General features: G+C 41.7%; 1 protein-coding gene across 2 annotated transcripts in view; it reads right to left on the bottom strand.

Annotated features, from left to right (window-relative positions):
* The window catches only part of CPNE4 (copine 4), a 684585-nt gene that overhangs the window by 622886 nt on the left and 38808 nt on the right, over window positions 1-22891 (bottom strand). The window lies entirely within an intron of this gene.

Genomic DNA, 22891 nt, shown 5'->3' with positions numbered 1-22891 from the left:
GAGTGATGAAAACACAAGTCAAAGGCTTAAGTGTATCTTCTCTAGGTTCTAGGGAAGATGGGAGATGAGAAAAGCAGTAAACTGAGAAACCTGACAAAATCTGTCGTAATATCTGTTTCATTCAGAGAGGTAATGACTGTTCTTTCCCAGCATGGACTAGAGAGGCAGGGAGCACTGGCTGACATAGGACACACATGAGCAATCTTCAATTTTGCTGCAAATTAGAATCCCTTCAGGATTTAAAAAAAATAAAAAATTGCTGCCTAGGGCTCACCCAAGGCCAATTAAATCAGCATCAGTGAAGGCAGTACCTGGGCACCTATCGACACCAATATGCCGCCAGGGGTAAGAACTAAAGCTCTCTAGAAATACTTCTCAAACTTGAACCTGAATACAACTCATCTAGATTTTTTGTGAAAATGCAGATTCTGAAAATGTTAAGTGAAAAAGTGCACCCTGTAAATTCAAGAACATGAAAAGCTAATAAGCTAATTAATAGAGAGAGAAGTAAGACTAGTGGTTACTTCTGAGAGAGCACTGACTGAGAATAAGTGTTAGGAAAATTAAATAGAAGTAGCCTTGCTCAGGCTTCAGAGACAAAAGAGCAGAGCAGCCCTCTGACCTTGTTTCTGACCTACCTGGACAGTGCCCTGACTACTGCTGTGGGTGTCAGCCACACCTGCAGTGAGTGTCAGAAGAGAAACACAACAGAAATATAGGGAGTGGATCTTGGAATTTGCTAAGCCCCTGGAGAGGGCCTGGCCAACCAAGCCCTAGGCTTAACAACATTCCAAGTTTTACATAAGAAAACAAACAACAGTAACATGAAACCAGAACTGCAATTTACTCACAGATTGATATCTGTTTGCATCCTGGGATTATAAATTCAGTTCAGTCCCTCAGTCATGTCCAACTCTTTGCTACCCCACTGACTGCAGCATGCCAGGCTTCCTTGTCCAAAACCAACCCCAAGTTTACTCAAACTCATGTCCATTGAGTCGGTGATGCCATCCAACCATCTCATCCTCTGTCATCCCCTTCTCCTCCCACCTTCAATCTTTCCCAGCATCAGGGGCTTTTCAAATTAGTGAGTTCTTCTCATCAGGTGGCCAAAATATTGGAGTTTCTGCTTCAACATCAGGCCTTCCAATGAACACTCAGGACTAATCTCCTTTAGGATGGACTAGTTGGATCTCCTTGCAGTCCAAGGGACTATCAAGAATCTTCTCCAACACCACAGTTCAAAAGCATCAATTCTTTCAGTTCAGTTCAGTTCAGTTCAGTCGCAGTCATGTCTGACTCTTTGTGACCCCAGGAATCGCGGCACACCAGGCTTCCCTGTCCATCACCAACTCCCGGAGTTCACCCAAACTCATGTGCATCGAGCCGGTGATACCATTCAGCCATCTCATCTTCTGTTCTCCCCTTCTCCTCCTGCCCCTAATCCCTCCCAGCATCAGGGTCTTTTCCAATGAGTCAACTCTGCACATGAGGTGGCCAAAGTATTGGAGTTTCAGCCTCAGCATCAGTTCTTTAGCACTCAGCTTTCTTTATAGTCAAACTCTCACATCCATACACGACTACTGGAAAAAGCATAGCCTTGACTACATGGACCTTTGTTGGCAAAGTAATGTCTCTGCTTTTTAATATGCTGTCTAGGTTGGTCATAACTTTCCTTCCAAAGAGTAAGTGTCTTTTAATTTCATGGCTGCAATCACCATCTGCAGTGATTTTGGAGCCCCCCAAAATAAAGTCTGTCACTGTTTCCACTGTTTTCCCATCTATTTGCCATGAAGTGATGGGACTGGATGCCATGATCTTAGTTTTCTGAATGTTAAGCTTTAACCCAACTTTTTCACTCTCCTCTTTCACATTCATCAAGAGGCTCTTTAGTTCTTCACTTTCTGCCATAAGGATGGTGTCATCTGCATATCTGAGGTTATTGATATTTCTCCTGGCAATCTCAATTCCAGCTTGTGCTTCCTCCAGCCCAGCATTTCTCATGATGTACTCTGCATATAAGTTAAATAAGCAGAGTGACAATGTAGCCTTGACAGACTCCTTTTCCTATTTGGAACCAGTCTGTTGTTCCATGTCCAGTTCTGTTGTTTCCTGACCTGCATAGCAATTTCTCAGGAGGCAGGTCAGGTGGTCTGGTATTCCCATTTCTTTCAGAATTTTCCACAGTTTATTGTGATCCACACAATCAAAGGGTTTGGCATAGTCAATAGAGCAGAAATAGATGTTTTTCTGGAACTCTCTTGCTTTTTCGATCCAGACGATGTTAGCAATTTGATCTCTGGTTCCTCTGCCTTTTCTAAAACCAGCTTGAACATCTGGAAGTTCACAGTTCACATATGGTTGAAACCCGGCTTGGAGAATTTTGAGCATTACTTTGCTGGCATGTGAGATGAGTGCAATTGTGCAGTAGTTTGAACATTCTTTGGCATTGCCTTTCTTAGGGATTGGAATTAAAACTGACCTTTTTCAGTCCTGTGGCCATTGCTGAGTTTTCCAAATTTGCTGGTATATTGAGTGCAGAACTTTCACAGCATCATCTTTTAGGACTTGAAATAGCTCAACTGGAATTCCATCACTTCCACTAGCTTTGTTCATAGTGATGTTACCTAAGGCCCAGTTGACTTCACATTCCAGGTTTCTGGCTCTAGATGAGTGATCACCCCATCATGATTATCTGGGTCGTGAAGATATTTTTTGTACAGTTCTTCTGTGTATTCTTGCCACCTCGTCTTAATATCTTCTGCTTTTGTTAGGTCCCTACCATTTCTGTCCTTTATTGAGCCCATCTTTGGGATTATAAGTGGAACCCCAGATTGCAATCTTTGAAGTCTCACCCACAGAGCAGAGATGCTGCCTGGGACCCATTCCCACTTGGGACTTGACTGCAGACGTGCTGTGACATGGTATTTCCCTTGGCTGATTAAGGTCGGATGTTGGTCAAAACCCAATTTGGTGATGTATCTTCTGCTCTATTTTTATTTTCTTTTAATGTTAGTATATTTAAAGTAAGCTAGATAATTCTCTGATAAATACTGGCATTATTTAATTGTATACAACGAATGGCTTATTTTGTTAACAAATCCTTTGAGCCTGAGATGAAAGTGAAAACTTTTGGCAAAACAACAGGAAGAAAGAAATCCTCTTGGGTGCTGGGAACGTTCTACCTCTGATCTGAGAAGTGGTAACACAAGTAACATGTTAAGTCATGCACTGAAGTTTAGTACAATTTACCTACTTTACTGTATATATACTAAACTTGAACAATTAAACAGTGAGTCTAGGCGGGGAATCAGAGCCTGCTTTAGTAAGGCTGGGTGAGTCTAGAGAGTCTGGATCTAATAAGCTGCCAAGCAATGCTGATGCTGCTTGTCTGAGCTAGAGTCATTGTGACTTAAAGTAAATGTGCTACAAATGCTTACCCAGTGCCCATGTGTGCCAGGTGCAGGGCTGGGCCCAGCTGGTATGAACAACAGGCCCTGGACATGTCTCCAGCATATACTATCCTTGAAGAAGTCACAGTCCAACACTTTTTGTACAAGAAATTCACTCACTGAAGAAAGTCAGACAGAGAAGGAGAAATATCATAGACATCCCTTATGTGAGTAATCTAAAAAGACATAATACAAATGAACTTATTTACAAAACAGAAACAGACACACAGACTTAGAGAACAAATGTACGTTGCCGGGGAAAAGGATGGGGGGAAGTGACAGGGAGTTTGGGATTGACATGTACACACTGCTATATTTAAAATGGGTAACTAGGGGCTGGTGCACTGGGACGACCCAGAGGGATGGAATGGGGAGGGAGGAGGGAGGAGGGTTCAGGATGGGGAACACATGTATACCTGTGGCGGATTCATTTTGATATTTGGCAAATCTAATACAGTTATGTAAAGTTTAAAAATAAAATAAAATTAAAAAAAAATGCAAAAAAAAAAAATAATAATAAAATAAAATGGGTAACAAACAAGGTCCTACTATATAGCCAGGCAATTTTGTTCACTGTTATGTGGCAGCCTGGATAGGAGGACAGTTTGGGGGAGAATGGATACATGTATATGGATGTATGGCTAAGTCCCTTTGCTGTCCACCCGAAACTATCACAACATTATTAATCAGCTATACTCCATTATAAAATAAAAAGTTGAAAAAAAAAAAAAAACTCACTAACTGAAAAAAAAAAAATCTCAGTGAGTCTCTGCCATTTGCTATGAGCGGGTGCCTGTTTCCCCTCCCCAGAGTTATTAGACCAGAAAATGCTCATCCTAAATATTCACTCATCCAAACTGGCAGAAGTGCTGTAAGACCAGCGTAAAACTGAGTTTGCAGAAATAAATCCAGTGTGGGTGAAAGTCAGGAGTGATGGTCAGCAGTTAAGCAACGGGTTCACTCATGCAAGCAGTGGCCAGAGCTTGAGAGCCACAGTAAGGATTCTAGTCTTTATCTGAGGAGCAATGGGAAGCCTTTGAAAGGTTTTAAGCTGAGGGGTGGCATAATCAGATTTGCATTTTTAAAAAGATCACTCTAACTCCAGTGTGGAGAACCCTTAGAGGGGGCAGGAGAGAAGCCTAATCTAGTAGACCAGAGGAGAGGTAACTTTACCTTGGACAGGGTGACAGCTGTAGAGACAGAGATGGTTTAAGGATACTTATCTAGGAACACGAGCAGGTCTTCATGAAAGATGACTATGAGGCTGTCAAAGATGAGTCTGAGTCTTTTCATTTGCACAACTCTAATAAAACTGGGGGTGCCATTTGCAAAGGTGGAGAAAACTATGCTTATTATTTCCATATTTTTAAGGCTTTCCAGGGTACCCCCAATTTCATACAAATTTATTATTTTCCAGTAAACGTAGTTTATCAATATAAGACTTTTCCTAGAAATAAACCCACAAAATTAAAAAAACAGCTTGACAACAATGGCATCTCTTTTCCAGCGGTCACAATAGCTCTTTCCCTGTGTAAGTATAGCTCTTTCCACATAACCATGGATCACTGTAATGCCAAGTCCACTTACACTTCACTGTGAATATAAAGCCCCCAAAATTCAAAAACTGGATCCAAATAATCCTTCTCTTTGTGCATCCCTTCCTTCTTCCCTTTAGCTCTCATGAATCAATAGTTGACTACTGTATATGAAGACACACATTTAGGAAATCGCTCATACTTGTGTGCTCTTCTGACTTGCAATGTGCTGAATTTACTTCCCAGAGTAATGTATTTTTTAACATGTAAAACTGTGCAGTTTTTTCTCCAGCTTCATTAAGGTAAACTTGACAAATAAAAGCTGTACAGTTTTAAAGTATACAGCATGCATTTTTAATGTGCATTCAGAGCCCACTTCCTGGATGACAGCAGGTACCTTGCAAAGACGATGATGAACATGACCTCAAGGAGACAAGCCACAGTCCTGGGTTCATTATAGTGCATCCACTTTTGGTGGCTATTGAGATCAGATGCAACATAAAAATATGGGAGTTTAGAGCTGCCTGGGGTGTCTAAAGGTAAGTCAACTAAATGTCCCTAAAAGCACACAGGCTTGTTCCAGGCACAAAATGCTCCTCTGGAACATAAACGCTGAATTTCCATCAACGATTTTGAGTGTATCACAAGAGGCTTTGGCTACAAATACACATATTTTTTTAAAACTACATTTCACCAGTGATTCTTAGGCACATTCATTTCTAGCAGTGGTTCTCAACCCTACATGTACATCTGAATCACACAGAGCTATAAAAATACCCATGCCAATTAGACCAGTGGTTCTCAACCATGGCTGTACTTCAGCATCACCTTGAGGGTTTTCATCAGAATCTCTGGAGTGAGACCCAGGAATCCATGGTTTTTAAAGTTCCCCAGGTGGATCCAGACTGCAGTGAAGACTGAGAACTACTGTTCCATATATTCTGGTTTACTTCACTTGGAGAGAGTCTCAGGCTTTAATAATTCTTTGTGGCAATAGTTTTGTTATACACATACATCAATGTATGTACCCCAAATAATGTGTGCCCCAGATAATTTTTTAAATAAAATATACTTGTTTTAAGAATACTTCTTGAACATCAACAATGGCCAAAACCCAGTGCAAATTTGGGGACACATAAACCAAGAGTCCTAATCTCATGGAAATGTAATTTTCCAGGAGACAGACATGGTAAGAAGAAAAGATAACCTCAGTTCAGTTCAGTCGCTCAGTCGTGTCCGACTCTGCCACCCTATGAATCGCAGCACACCAGGCCTCCCTGTCCACCACCAACTCCCGGAGTTCACTCAGACTCATGTCCATCGAGTCCGTGATGCCATCCAGCCATCTCATCCTCTGTCGTCCCCTTCCCCTCCTGCCCCAAATCCCTCCCAGCATCAGAGTCTTTTCTAATGAGTCAACTCTTCGAATGAGGTGGCCAAAGTACTGGAGTTTCAGCTTTAGCATCATTCCTTCCAAAGAAATCCCAGGGCTGATCTCCTTCAGAATGGACTGGTTTGATCTCCTTGAAGTCCAAGGGATTCTCAAGAGTCTTCTCCAACACCACAGTTCAAAAGCATCAATTCTTTGGCACTCAGCCTTCTTCACAGTCCAACTCTCACATCCATACATGACCACAGGAAAAACCATAGCCTTGACTAGATGGACCTTTGTTGGCAAAGTAATGTCTCTGCTTTTGAATATGCTATCTAGGTTGATAACCTAAACAGAATGAAATTAGTGATACAAAGAGAGAGAAGGAATTTTGGTGAAAGGGAGAGGAATTATACATTTTCTTTTACTGGGGAAACAGGAAAGACATAATAAAGACAATGAAATCTGAGTGGTGGCTGAGAAATAAAATTTCAACAGGCAGAGAAAGCCTGTCCAGATTAAGACAATATGATGTCAAAAGCATTGAGAACCAAAACTGCAATCAGAGTTTGGGAAACAGGGAGCAGTCTGTTGTGAAATTTTGTTGCCCTGCAGTAGGTAGGATCTGTCTAAGCAAGGAAGGTGCAGAATCCTGGGCAAGGCAGGCTGACATGTGATGCATAGGGCTGTAGGAAGACACTGAAGGTTCTGGAGAAGGACTGTTGGATAAAGGGAACAATACAAACATTGGATTCTTGAGAATTTTTAGTCAAAGTCAGAGCCAAAGTCTCTCCAGTTGAACTGTGATGTTCATGGTCTCAATAACAACTACACATACCAAAGATCCTATACTCTGGCCATCTGATGCGAAGAACCGACACACTGGAAAAGACCCTGATGCTGGGAAAGATTGAGGGCGAGAGGAGAAGGGGCGACAGAAGATGAAATGGTTGGATGGCATTACTGACTCATGACTCAATGCATAGGAGTTTGAGTAAACTCAGGGAGACAGTAAAGAACAGGGAAGCCTGGAGAGCTGCAGTTCATGGGGTCATAAGGAGTCAGACATGACTTAGTGACTGAACTACAATACCAAAGATTTAAAACTGCACATCTTCATTTATCATTTTCTGCTTATCATACAAGCCTCCAGAAACTTACATGACTATATCTCCAAGAGGGGAAAAAAAAAATCTAATTTCAGGTTTCTTAAAGAAAAGAGAGAGTCCATAGGCGTTATTTTGTAAAAAGAATTTCAGTATCTAAATTGTGATTGTACATGCCATAGAAAGGTTCTTTTTTCCCTAAACACTTCTTGGTTTGAGGGCTGAAGTGAGTTTGGGGTTTTACCCAATTTTGTAGCAACTAAGTCCAAATGGCCATTATTGAATAGAGAGAGAATAAATGTTATACTGTTCATGGGGTTCTCAAGGCAAGAATTCTGAAGCAGTTTGCCATTCCCTTCTCCAGGGGACCACATTTTGTCAGAACTCTCTAGCAAGACCCGCCTGTCATAGGTGGACCTACATGACATGGCTCATAGTTCCACTGAGTTAGACAAGGCTGTGGTCCATGTTATCAGTTTGATTAGTTTACTATGATTGTGGTTTTCATTCTGTCTACCCTCTGACAATAAGGATAAGAAGCTGATGGAAGCTTCCTGATGGGAAAGACTGACTGTGGGGGAAACTGGGTCTTGTTCCAATGTGCGGGGGCCATGCTCAGTAAATCTTTAATCCAATTTTCTGTTGATGGGCAGGGCTGTGTTCCCTCCCTCTTGTTTGACCTGAGACCAAACTATGGTGGAAATAATGAAGATAATGGCGACCTCCTTCAAAAGGTCCCATGCACACACTGCCGCACTTAGTGCCCCCAACCCTGCAGCAGGCCACCGCTGACCCACCATCAGAGACTCCTGGACACGCACAGGCAAGTCTGAGTCAGTGTTTTCTGAGGTCACTGCTCCTTTCTCCTGGGTCCTAGTGCACAAAATGTTTTACTTGTGCCCTCCAAGAGTCTGTCTCCCCAGAGACAGTAAATTCTGTAATCAAATCCCACTGGCCTCCAAGGTCAAATTCCCTGGGGGTCCTCAGACCCTTTGCCAGATCCCCAGGTTGGAAAATCTGTTGTGGGTCCTAGAACTTATCTTAACAGTGTGAAAATTTATTTGGTACAATTGTTCTGCAGTTTGTGGGTCATCTGCTCAGTGGCTCCACAGTGGAGTCAATGGCAACCTCTTCCAAGAGGGCTTAGGCCACACGCTGTGTGACCCAGGTCTGCTGCGCCCAGAGTCCCTGCCCCTGCAGCAGGCTACTGCTGACCTGTACCTCCACAGGAGACACTCAAACACTCAAAGGCAGGTCTGTCTCAGTGTCTGTGGGGTCTCTGGGTCCTGGTGCGCACCAGGTTTTGTTTGAGCCCTCCGAGCATCTCTGGCGGGTATGGGGTTTGATTCTAAATGTGATTTTGCCCCTCCTACCGTCTTGCTGGGGCTTCTCCTTTGCCTTTGGATGTGGGGTATCTTATTTTGGTGGGATCCAACATTCTCCTGTGTATGGCTGTTCAGCAGTGAGTTTTAATTTTGGGGTTCTCACAGGAGATGATGAGCCCATGTCCTTCTACTCCACCATCTTGCATCACCAACTCCATGGACATGAGTTTGAGCAAGCTCTGGGAGTTGGTGATGGACAGGGAAGCCTGGTGTGCTGCAGTCCATGGGACTGCAAAGAGTCAGACATGACTGAGTGATTGAACTGACTAAAATGTTATACATGTGGAATAAGTGTTGTCTTAAGTTCTTTTCCCCTTTAAAATCCTCCAACAAATATAATAACAATTGTAGGAAGCTTTTCAAGGACATATTCAATGAAAAAACGTAACAGAAATGTTACCTGACTTTACAACATGATGCCAGTACAAAGTGAAAATATGAAAAAAGTTGACCTTATTTTCTTTGATCTCTTATAATAAATATCTGATTTGGAAATTTATAGTTCAAAAATAGATTTATGTGAACACATGTATACCTGTGGCAGATTCATTTTGATATTTGGCAAAACTAATACAATTATGTAAAATTTAAAAATAAAAAAAAAATAGATTCAAAAAATCACTAGTGTCCCTTTTGCTCCCAGTATAATTTATTTGTCCAGGATATTCATTGATAAAGACATTAATAGAAAAGGAGTACAGAGAGCCTGAAAAGCTGATGAAGGGTAAAGCACAGGGCAGGGCCAGAAGTTCCCAGGGATGGCTCTGCAGAACTATAAGGGACTGCATAGCTGTGATTTAGGAGGTGGTGGGTCCACACAAAACTGTCTGCTCTCTTCTACGTCCCTGATGTGAAGGCATCACAGATGATTTTCCAGTTCTGAAGTGAGTACATATTTGCTGTCTCCTTTGCTATGGAAGCTAAGGAGACTGACACAGGCTAGCTGGGTTCAGGCTCTTTTTAAAAGCAGAGCACAGGAAGCTTGTGATTTTTATTTCACATTCAGCAATCTTTTGAGAAGGCAAAAGACAGTCAGAAGTGCTGTTAGTTAGAGCTATTCAAGTGTGGATTGCCTTGGCAGAAGACACCCCTCTTTTGTGGCAGGAATGATAAGAGACAGCACAGCTCAGAGACTGTGAGCCAGAGGTCCAGCCATCACTAGCACAACTTTGTCTGTGAAGTGAGGGTGTCTGAGCAAACACTGACATCTCAAGTTTAGCAGAAGCAAAAACAAAACTCGGGAAGAGGATGAGCCCTAGAAGGTTTCTAACCCACAGAGAAGAGTCTCTTTCTCCAGTAACTGAAAAAAATTGCCTGAAGATATGTTAATAGGCAACAACCCTCAATTTAAGATACCACTCTTAGATCCGCTTTCAGTTCAGTTAAATGTCTGCCTCTTTGCGACCCCATGGACTGCAGTATGCCAGGCTTCCCTTGTCCATCACCAACTCTCAGAGCTTACTCAGATTCATGTCCATTGAGTCAGTGATGCCATCCAACCATCTCATCCTCTGTTGTCCCCTTCTCCTCTGCTTTAATTATTGCTTAAAATAAAAATAATAGATCTGCTTTAATTATTGCTTAAAATAATATTCCTAGCTTTAAAAGAACCAGCAAGAAACTCCTATTCAACATCATATTAGCGATCTTTGCTGGTGCAAAAATGACAGAAATGAGAAATAATAAGGCATACAGATTGCATGCTATGTGCTAAGTGCTAAGTCGCTTCAGCAAGAAAGAAATAGTGTTGTCTCTGTCCTTGGACAAAATGACTATCTATGTAAGAAATCCCAAAAGTCTACAAAAAATCTATTAGTACTAACAGTGAGCTTATTAGCAAATTGCCGATACGAAGACAACATATAAGAAACAACAGCATGTCCATATAATAGCCATGAAATGGAAAAGTAACATTTTTAAAAAAGTACTATTAACAGTGGCACCAAAACCATGAAATTTAAATCTAGATGAATTTTAAATTTAGATAAAGATCTAAATCTAGCAAGATTCTCCCCAGATTAAATGCTGAATAGCACAAAACATTAACAAGAAAAAATCAAAGAAGACCTAAATAAATGGAAATATATCAGAAGACTTAATATTGTTGCTGCTGCTGCTAAGTCACATCAGTCATGTCCTGACTCTGTGCGACCCCATAGACAGCAGCCCACCAGGCTCCCCTGTCCCTGGGATTCTCCAGGCAAGAACACTGGAGTGGGTTGCCATTTCCTTCTCCAGTTCATGAAAGTGAAAAGTGAAAGTGAAGTTGCTCAGTCGTGTCCAACTCTTCGCAACCCCATGGACTGCAGCCTACTAGGCTCCTCCATCCATGGGATTTTCCAGGCAAGAGTACTGGAGTGGGTTGCCATTGCCTTCTCTGCTTAATATTGCTGTACACACTCAATTCATAGCTCAGTTGGTAAAGAATCTGCCTGCACTACAGGGGACCCGGTTTCTATTCCTGGATCAGGAAGATCCCCTAGAGAAGGAAATGGCAACCCACTCCAGTATTCTTGCCTGGAGAATCCTATGGACAGAGGAGCCTGGCAGGCTACAGTCCATGGGGTCGCAAGAGTCAGACACGACTTGGAGACTAAAGAGAGAGAGAGAGACACTCAATTCAACACTCATCAAAGTATCAGGAAGGTGAGTTTTGTGGTTATGTATTATAAAAAATAAACTTACCTAAGAAAAAGTAAAGATAATTGTGAGCTGCAATCGTAATGGAATCACAGTTTGAAATGCCAGCCCCTTGTTCTCAAAGTGTAGTTCAGGACCAGCAGCAGTGGCACCATCTAGTAGCCCTGCCCAACCAGAACCCGCATTGTTAACAAGATGCCCTGGCAGTTCAATCCATGTACACACTAAAGCTTAAGAAGCACTGTGTTCGTGACTTTCACCTTCAGGCCTTCCCCAAACAACTTATCCTCATCCAAAGTCTTTCTCCTTATTTGGCAGCAAAGTGTATATAAAAGAAACAAATTATTTCAAAGATGTGTTTGTTTCTTTGGGAGAGCCCTGTGCACTGGGCCCTAAAGCCATCTCTAAGGTTTGAATAAACTAAAGGAAGTAATTAGCTTGATTAACACCTACTCCTCCAAAGGACCTAAACTCTGAAAGAGTAGCATATGAGCAAGGGGAGATAAACAAATGAAAACATGTTTTTCTATAATGAAACTCATTTGTAGAGAAAAGCAGCTAATCACTGTTCAAAGAGAAGAAGGGATTTAACAAAAGCACATGCTGCCAAACGATTTTTTTTAATAAAAATATAAGTCTACGGCCCTCCTTGCTGTTCAGTTTTTAAGATGTCACTCTTCCCTCCCTCCTACCTCACCGAGTAATTTCCTCTAAGGCAGTTTTTATTTTATCTGTTCTCAAAGCAGAATTCACACACACACACACCCTGTTCTTTTGAGAGTTCCAACACATGGCTATTTCCTGGGTTGAGCCAGGTCTGAGATATTTCTGTAAAATTACCAATATTTTCTTTAAAGTTGTGTGTGTATTTTACTTCTGAATCCAGTACCCAGGCCTTTTCTCTTCAAGGGTCTCTGAATGATAGATACCTCCCTTTCAAGGTTCTGTAGAGCCCCTGGCCGCCCATAAAAGGCTCTGTAGACTTCATCCAGGTTGAAAATGCTTGTTGACTTTCCTTCAGAAAGTCTCTTTACAAAGCAGCAGAACAGGAGCCTGGCATAATGGATCCTGATGCCTGCGCTTTTTTGACAACATCAGCAAGATGTCTCGGGGTAAGAGAAGACACCATAAAATGAGACCATTCTGGAAGGAATACAGGCAGTCTCTGAAAAGCTAAAGAAGAACTTATACCATGAGGGGAGCCAGTGAGAACCATTCAGCCTGGCAACTGCCAGCCTCCTTTGTGGACCCATTCCTGAGACATCCCTGAGCTTTCTGAGCACTGACTATTAAATAGGTCCATAAGCCATCCTCTCAACAATGTCTCTAAGAGAATCTCAATTCTCCACTTCACCAAACATAGCATTGCTAATGAATGAATTGTTGCTGAAGTACATTTAATAAGAACTCAAATCTGTGATATTTGATAATGTAAATGAAATATTGCAGAGAAACATTCTATGAATCACAGGTCAGTAAAGTCTATCACTTTCACATGTGTTACAGTTGGGACTCCAGGGCTCATGCTGCTGAATGTGGGAGGAGCATTGTTCCCATCCAGCATCTGACATTCATGAGCATGCTCCATTTTTTTTAATTATGCTGTTGACCAAATCAAACCTCAGCTTTCTCTCACTCTGGAAGTAATTGACTATGACTCATCTATTTGCACAGGACACCACAAAATGCTTTCTGTGTTTTGCAGGAATTAAGTGCCTGATTTAATCCACGTGTCTTCCTTTGGAGTTTTAATTATTCATTTCTCCATGAGAGCAAAAGGTTGGATGCCTTGGGTTATTTATAGCTTAGGGACTGTGGAAGAACACAGAGAGTAGGAGGAGAGAGAAGAGAACCAGAGGAGAAATTCCATTAAAAATAAAATGAACTCAGGCTGGAAGGCAGGAGGACTTGAGATGAGAAAGTCAACAAGTAGGAGGGAAAGGAATCAGCGCACCTGGCGAAGGCAGAAAGAGATGACCTAGAAGGAGAAGCCCAATCACATCAGAGTGAAATGGGGAGGGTAATAAGGAGAGGAGGGGAGTAAGCCCCAAGACAACAAGTATACAAGCAACCCTCATACGGTCAGGGAGAGTGTTTAACACCCCTTGCACTTCAATCATTACATTTCAGCTCAGTTTGCACCTGTCTGCAGAGCCCAGGCTTGAACTGATCAGATCTGTCAGGTGGGTTATGTATGAGAGCAGACCTCATCAGCTGATACTGACTGTGGCATCCCCAATCGCCTCGGAGTGCAATGTCACAGCCATACAAGGCACAATCTGGTTTCTGAGTCAGGAGGTGGGATAATGAAGCAATGGCCACACCTCTTTGAAAAGTGCTTCTGTCCAGAAATGGAATAGCCTGAATTTCAGGAAACCTGGAAGGTTTGCACTAGCATTCTTGAAATTGGAGAATTTCAAGAAATTCTAAATGTACAAAACACCTGCCTCAAGAAGGATGGAGACCTACATGTTGGTGATGAGAATGACTGAGTAATACCAAAAACTCGTACACAGAAATAATAATACAGGGAGACCTATGGGATGAGGGGGGCACATAATCGGTGTAGACACTGGCATTGTGACCAGAAATGCTTTCAACTCAGTATGGTTAAGGGTCCCTGCCTCCACTGTGGTTTCAATGGAACCCATTTTCACATCAAGGTCTCTGGATTCTAGCACGCTTTCCAATTTTCCAATTTGCCTCCCTGAAAAAATATTTCCCAACATATTAAAAGTCTGTTTTTAACCATCAGTGGAAAGGGCAGGTCACTCAGAAATAAAAGTTTCAGACATTTCCAACAGCTGCTGTTATACTAAAGACTGAAACAAACTTTACAGATCAGACTCTGCCCAAATTGTTCCCCTCGCCCACTCTTTCCCCAGTGCACAGCTGAATATGCTTAAGGCTACAAGCAGCAGCAGGCAGGGGACTCCTGAGAAACAGTCCTCCTGAGAATGTAGCATCTCACATTCATTTAGCTTTCCTCTATTTGGAAGCAACATGACCTTGATCGAGTCCTTAAAATTCTCTGTCTTATAAAAATGAAAGATTTGGCCTAGAACAGAAAATGTGCATATTTTATAGATAAAAATAACTGAAGCTTCAAGGACCCATAGCCAGGATTAGTGGAACTAAATCTTTGATTTTAAGCACAGAGCCAGAGCTTTTTTTTTTTTTTTTTTTAATTTACAGCAACTATACATCAATTAAAGAAAAAGCAGAGACATTACTTTGCTGACAAAGATCCATCTTGTCAATGCTATGGTTTTTCCAGTAGTCATGTAAGGATGTGAGAGTTAGACCATAAGGAAATTGATGCTTTTGAACTGTGGTGCTGGAGAAGACTCTTGAGAGTCCCTTGGACTGCAAGGAGATCCAACCAGTCAATCCTAAAGGAAATCAGTCCTGAATATTCATTGGAAGGACTGATGCTGAAGCTGAAGCTCCAATACTTTGGCCACCTGATGTGAAGAACTGATTCATGAGAAAAGACCCTGAGGCTGGGAAAGATTGAAGGCAGGAGGAGAAGGGGATGACAGAGGATGAGATGGATGGCATCACCAACTCAATGGACATGAGTTTGAGCAAGCTCCAGGAGTTGGTGAGGGAAGCCTGGCATGCTTCAGTCCATAGGGTTGCAAAGAGTCAGACATAACTGAGCTGAACTGATAGTTGCTGTACAATACTAGCTAGATCTTCTTTTATTACATGCAATATGCAAAAATATTTCTCAGGTAGGGAAATTCACTTTAGGTTGGAATGTCCAGTATGGTCACAGATATGGTCATAGATTAGTGACAATAAAATGATGAGATTTGACAGGAACTTGACTGCTAAGCCAAGGTGTTAACATACATGATCTTGCAAGTAGCAAAGAAAGGCAGAGATTTCTGAGGAAGAGAATGACAATGAAAATGTTTCATGAAAAGTGATCTGAATTCCTAGAGTAAGTGATATAAGTGACATAAGCACGAACAGGAAGAAAACACTGATTTTGGAAATGACATTGTGAGTCTGACTTGATGCTTGCTGAATCTGAAAAAATGAGTAAGTCCCGCAGAGAGAGACTTCTTTTAGGAAATTTGAGATATTGAAAGCAGAGGAAAAGGTCACACCTAGAAATATCAAGTTAGTAATCATATTATTATATGCTATTATTGAAACTGAGAGAACAGCTAGACTTTTATTGAGAAAGAAATACATCAAAGGATGTGAAATAGATCACAGAAGTAAAGGACTTCCTCTCCTCAACTAAATTGGAAGTCTGATTAGACTGGAAACCAGATCCATGTTCTTATCCTGTTTGTATACTCATTCCTTATGAAACCCTGGTTAACTTATTTGATATTTTTAGTTTCCTAGTCTCTGTAAGGTAGTAGTAGTACCAGATAATACAGAAGAGCCATTTTCAGTCTGGAATTCTCAAATAATTCTATTTTTAAGAACTATCTTCAGTGATACTGGAAAGAAATTTCCCAGGAAGGAATGGTAAGTCTTGCCAGAAAATGCAATCAAAAGACTTTTTCTGTAGTGACAGTATCAGTAGGAGTGCCCACTAGTCTTCCAGGTTCTGACTCAATAAAACAGTTAACATTTCTATATCATGTAGTCTCAAGCCAGTAATCATCTCTTCTCAGAGAGTTCAACATCAGATATAAAAACACAGATTTTCCATAGATGTTATTTCTACCATGCTCTAGATTCTAGAGTCGGAGAAGACAAGTCTGATGCTGGTCTGAGCTTGTCAGTAATTTCTTGATGTTTGGAAGCTTTTGATAGTTACATCCATATTTTTAAAATCCAGATGTATATCTTTATAATTAATCCTGTCCAGAACTCAGTGAGGACCTTCAGTTTATAGACTCAAGTTTTTCTTCAAAGTAAGGAATTTTTCTTTTTCATCATTTTAAAAAATAACTGTCTCTCTACCACTTATTCTTTTGCAGACCTTCTGAAATGCCTAGTGAGGATCTCAGACTATCCTCTGGGTCTTTTGGCATCCCTCCTTACTTTCATATTTTTATCTCCTTAGTCTCTGCTTTGAAATATTTTTTCTAATTCACCTTCCAAGCCACTTTTTTTTTTAACAGCACTTATTCTCTTTCAGTTGGACTATTGCATTTTTAATTTAAAAATAATTTTTAAATCCCAATGACTTTTTTACCTGGTAAAAATTTTCCTAAATATTCTTACTAGTCTCATTGTCATTGGTCAGCTTGTATCTCCAGTGGTTCAATTTCATTAGGCAGCATTTGTTGCCCTCCTCCCTCCAGCTGCACTACTGTTTCCTCTGACTAATCATGACTTAGAATCTTCCCACATTTCTCCCACCTTCCAGCAATCAAGTCAGTGTTACGCAAGATAGCGGGCAGCTTGCAGCAGTCCCCGGGGGCTGGTGAAGCACTGGTCAGTAGCCCTCCATTTTCTATTCCTTCTTCCTGAGGAAGCCTCCACATCCAGACCACCTGAACTACAAGAGTTGGTTGTCTCCTAGACTTGAGGATTTGAGGATTTCATCCCATCCAATTAACTCCCAGGCAGCTACTCAGGGTCCAAGAAGATCCATCAGGCCTGCCATCAAAGACTACACTTGGACTCCCTCCTTATGGAGGTCCTTTCATCTCTCCTGTGCCCATTTCTAACCACTCTTTGCCCCTGGCCTCTCAGTCTCTGTATTTCCTAGAACCTATTTTCTTGGGCTCCAAAATCACTGCAGATGGTGACTGCAGTCATGTATTAAAAGACTCTTGCTTCTTTTTAGGAAAGCTATGACAAACCTAGACAGCGTATTAAGAAGCAGACACATCACTTTGCTAACAAAGGTCTGGACAGTCAAAGTCACAGTTTTCCCAGTAGTCATCTACAGATGTGAGAGCTGAACCATAAACAAGGCTGAGTGCCAAAGAATTGATGCTTGTGAATTGTGATGCTGGAGAAGACTATCAAACCAGTCAATCTTAAAGGAAATCAACCCTGAATACTCATTGGAAGGACAGATACTGAAACTGAAGCTCCAATACTTTGGCCACCTGATGTGAAAAGCAGACTCACTGGAAAAGACTATGATACTGGGAAGATTGAAGACAAAAGGAGAAGGGGATGGCAGAAGATGAGATGGTTAGATGGCATCACTGACTCAATGGACATGAATCTAAGCAAACTCCAGGACATGGTGGAGGATAGAGGAGCCTGGTGTGCTACAGTCCATGGCATTGCAAAAAGTCAGACATAACTTAGCAACTAAACAACAACATCTGGCCCAAAGGTAATAAAGTCCTAAGCTTGCTCCCTTATCCAGAAATTCCAGGAAAAGTGGCCTCAATAATACCCCCAGTGTCAATCCCATCTGCTACTTGGCCCATGAGAAGCAGATAATTTGGGACTGACATGTCAAGAGGGACTGACATGAAGGATACACCTTCAGGCTGCATCTTCCCAGAATCCCTTACCACAAATTGGACCCTTAACTCAAACATTATTCAAGTACAGCTAAAAAGATCAAAGTCCAAGGTTCTAAAGGATATAATGTAGGATGGTTACTCATATTACAGAAAAACTCTGCTTTGCAAAATGTTACATTAAGAGTAGCTGGCACCTCCTTAGAATTACCATAGCCTGACATTTAAAAAACAAACAAACAAACAAAAAGAACCTTATGAGTGCTTGGCTATTTCATGGTTATGCCTAGTGCAGGAAGAGAAGTCCACAGAAGATTCCCCTCGTCCCACATCAAGCTGCCCTAGACTGTCTTGATGCTATCATTTTCCTTTCCCTCAAATGGAGGAATTTAACAGATATGGTTTGGTTCAACTTGGACACTAAGCAAGGCCTTAATATCTGGATCCAGTTCTTCCTGCTGCTGCTAAGTCGCTTCAGTCATGTCCAACTCTGTGCGACCCCATAGACGGCAGCCCACCAGGCTCCCCCACCCCTGGGATTCTCCAGGCAAGAGCACTGGAGTGGGTTGCCATTTCCTTCTCCAATGCATGAAAATGAAAAGTGAAAGTGAAGTCGAGTCCGACTCGCAGCGACCCCATGGACTGCAGCCTACCAGGCTCCTCCATCCATGGGATTTTCCAGGCAAGAGTACTGGAGTTGGGTGCCATTGCCTTCTCCAAGTTCTTCCTGAGAGAAGGGTAAATAATGAAAGACACAGTGGAAGGTGGTTGCTTGAGTCTGATCTCCAAATAAGCAGATTCTTTGCTGGGCACTGTGGTAGGTCCAGGGATAAGGGGGTAGCACTGTTTTGGGGGCTATTCACAACTTCAGTCATAACTTCTGCCTTGCCTTGTTTCATACCTCTGCCTATAGTAATGCTCAGGACACATACACAACAGTGGCCAAGGTAGAAGGAAGCTGATTTTGGAAAGATTTTCCTCCAGTGTCCCCACTGGTTTTCAACTTCTTTGGTGTAGTATTGGAAGATATAAGGACTCTTTCTCAATTCACAGGACAGACATGTCCAGCTCTTTGCTCCCAGATAGTACAAGGTCAGCCAAATTGAAAAAGGAAGAACCTAGAGGTAGGTGTCACCAGGAAGTCTTTCTTTCTTGTCCCTCTCCACCACCCCAGGACTCTATGAGCATAAAATGCTGACTTTTCCTTCCCTCGAACTTCAAAGATCTCCTATTGCTATGGCCGTGGGCAACCTGGATGACAATGCCTGAGCAAGACAAGAAACCCAAGTCCAGTTGCCAACCCCACCATTTCTACTAACTGCCCTTTAGGCACCTAAGTCCTTCCTCCTTCACCCCTACTCCCTGAATCAGGGTAACTATTAGTAACTACATTTGGAGAAACCTATTTTAGCACCATTAAAAACCAGGTTAATGAGCCAATATGTTAAAGGCAGCTTATAAATGTGTTTTCCGCTTTGCCACCAGCAACATCCTGCCGGATATCAAGGCAGACAACAGATACCTCGAATCTGCAGCTGTGACATATTTTTACCCAGGTTTTGAACATGTTTAAGGAATTGAGTTAACTCCCTTCATATGACAAGGCATGAAAGAAGATATTTTTCCAGAGTGGCATTTTAGGAGTTTATGATCCTCCAAGGAATAGAACTACCCTCAAATAGATGGGGTACACTTGCTACATGCTGGGTACTGAGGATTAAACAATGAACAAGGTGGATGGGATCCAGAAACTCAAAATTGTGTATTCATCCCTGTATTCACTTCTTAATGAGATGTTTTTTGAGTGCCTATTACAGCTTCTTAGATGGTGCAGTGGTAAAGAATATACCTGCAAATGTAGGAGATGCAAGAGATGGGGTTTCAATCCCTGGGTTGGGAAGATCCCCTGGAGAAGGAAATGGCAACCCACTCCAGTATTCTGGCCTGGAGAATTCCAGGGACAGAGGAACCTGGGGGGTACATGGTTCCATGGGATCCCTGGGGTCACAAAGTCCATTGGGTCCCAGTCAGACACAAGTGAGTGACTGAACCAAGAACACTGTAAGCTAGGGAAAGGGCCTGTCAGCTTTACTTTTCTCATTCTATAACCTAAAGTGCTCAACGACAGTTTAGGCTTTAATAGTTTTAGACTACTCTGTGGTCAAACTGGCATAGTACGTAGCTCAGTCATGCATGCTCATTCGTGCTGTTTGCGACCCAGTGGACTACAGCACTCCAGGCTCCTCTATCCTTCACCATCTCCATCGGAGTTTGCTCAGATTTATGTCCATTGAATTGGTGATGCTATCTAACCATCCCATCTTTAACATCTCATACCTTACATTAGGGGAAAACAAAATTATCAGAGGATGAGAAACACTATGCAGATAATTATAAAAGCATCATGTGCTAAAGAGAGACTACATGATTACTTTAGAATGTCTGTCAGGGAAGCCTATGATCTAAGTGATAAAACAGAGGCAGTTACATGAGAATAAGGAGTAAAAGTATTTCATACACAGAACAGCATTTCAAACACAGGAAAGAGTGAATGCCCAAGGTGTAAGGTAGGGAAAAGCTTGGTATGTCTGAGGACAAACAAGGAAGAATGTGCTCTATAACCCAGAAATATCATCTGGGGTGTTTGAAATCCAAGGTGTAGAAGATGGCTTTGCACACAAACATACATGGATAGCATCCAAATAGGTCACAACATCCAGCAGCTAGGGCAAGACAAAGTATGGATCTCAGCAGTGAAAAGGAATGAGCTTATAAGAACATGGATAAATCTCAGGAACACTGTGTTTAGTGAGCAAGCCTCATGCAACCAGATAGTACATGATGAATTTCCATTTATATGGTCAACTCCATTTCAATATATGCTGAGCAATTAGGCAGAAATGTCCTGATGCCATCAGTTTACTTCCCCACCGCCTCCCCCCTCTCCCCCCTAGCTGCTTGTGGGATCTTAGTTCCCTGAGCCCTCAGCAGTGAAACCATGAGTTCTAACAACTGGACTGCCAGGGAATTTCCTACCAATATTTTATTTATTTATTTACTCATTTATTTACTTATCTACTTATCTATTTAGCCATGCTATTTAGGCATGTATGCCAGATCTTAGTTCCCCTACCAGGGATCAAACCTGTGCCCACTGAAGTGGACACACAGTGGAGTCCTGACCACTGGACTGCCAGGGAAGTACCTTCGTTTTACTTTGAAATGCACCAAAATATGTTTGATTAATAGGCAGAAGAATGTGATAATGCAATTAGACTATATTTTTTTATTTTTTATTATTTTTAATTGGTGGAAAATTGCTTTGCAATTTTGTATTGGTTTCTACTGTACAACGTGCTCATCAGTCATAATTATATATATGTCCCTTCCCTCCTGAACCTCCCTCCCTTCCCCCAATCCCATCCCTCTAGGTCATCACAGAATGCCAGGCTGGGCTCCCTGTGTGTGTTTTTTTTTTTTTCTTTTTTAGTGACAAAGCGGTTTATTTATGATAGGCTTCTTTTCCCTGCATAGTAACATTTGCTATTAGAATGTTCCCTAAAGACTTCCCTGTGTTTTTTTTCTAAATATAAATTTATTTATTTTAATTGGAGGTTAATTACTTTACAATATTGCATTGGTTTTGCCATATCTCAACATGAATCCACCACAGGTATACACGTGTTTTATAGCAACTTCCCACTATCTATTTTACACATGACATAAACTAAAATTTTTAACAGTAGAATCTAATTGGTGGGTACTTAGGTATTTATTGTAAAATTCTTTCAACTTTTCTGATATTTAAATTTTTTTACAATAAAAGCTTGGGAAAGACAAAAAGATGGCCAGTGCAGCTCGAGTACCCTAATGTGATGGAGACAAGTATTGATCAAATCATTCACACAAGTAAACATTTCACCAATGTAATTTTTGGTTGAATAATACTTCTTTCCCTTCATTCAACTGGTGTCATGGTTTTAAGTTCAGTTCAGTTCAGTCGCTCAGTCATGTCCGACTCTTTGCGACCCCATGAATCACAGCACGCCAGGCCTCCCTGTCCATCACCAACTCCCGAGTTCACTCAGACTCACGTCCATCCAGTCAGTGATGCCATCAAGCCATCTCATCCTCTGTCGTCCCCTTCTCCTCCTGCCCCCAATCCCTCCCAGCATCACAGTCTTTTCCAATGAGTCAACTCTTTGCATGAAGTGGTCAAAGTATTGGAGTTTCAGCTTTAGCATCATTCCTTCTAAAGAAATCCCAGGACTGATCTCCTTCAGAATAGACTGGTTGGATGTCCTTGAAGTCCAAGGGACTCTCAAGAGTCTTCTCCAACACCACAGTTCAAAAGCATCAATTCTTCGGCTCTCAGCTTTCTTCCCAGTCCAACTCTCACATCCATACATAACCACAGGAAAAACTATAGCCTTGACTAGATGGACCTTTGCTGGCAAAGTAATGTCTCTGCTTTTGAATATGCTATCTAGGTTGGTCATAACTTTCCTTCCAAGGAGTAAGCGTCTTTTAATTTCATGGCTGCAGTCACCATCTGCAGTGATTTTGGAGGCCCCCCAAAATAAAGTCTGACACTGTTTCCACTGTTTCCCCATCTATTTCGCATGAAGTGATGGGACCAGATGCCATGATCTTCGTTTTCTGAATGCTGAGCTTTAAGCCAACTTTTTCACTCTCTTCTTTCACTTTCATCAAGAGGCTTTTTAGTTCCTCTTCACTTTCTGCCATAAGGGTGGTGTCATCTGCATATCTAAGGTTATTGATATTTCCCCCAGCAATCTTGATTCCAGCTTGTGCTTCTTCCAGTCCAGCGTTTCTCATGATGTACTCTGCATAGAAGTTAAATAAGCAGGGTGACAATATACAGCCTTGACGTACTCCTTTTCCTATTTGGAACCAATCTGTTGTTCCATGTCCAGTTCTAACTATTGCTTCCTGACCTGCATATAGATTTCTCAAGAGGCAGGTCAGGTGGTCTGGTA

This window comes from Bubalus bubalis, chromosome 1 (genome assembly GCF_019923935.1).
Source record: "Bubalus bubalis isolate 160015118507 breed Murrah chromosome 1, NDDB_SH_1, whole genome shotgun sequence".
Classification (NCBI taxonomy): Eukaryota; Metazoa; Chordata; class Mammalia; order Artiodactyla; family Bovidae; genus Bubalus; species Bubalus bubalis.
This window is presented reverse-complemented; position numbering and strand designations above follow the sequence as displayed.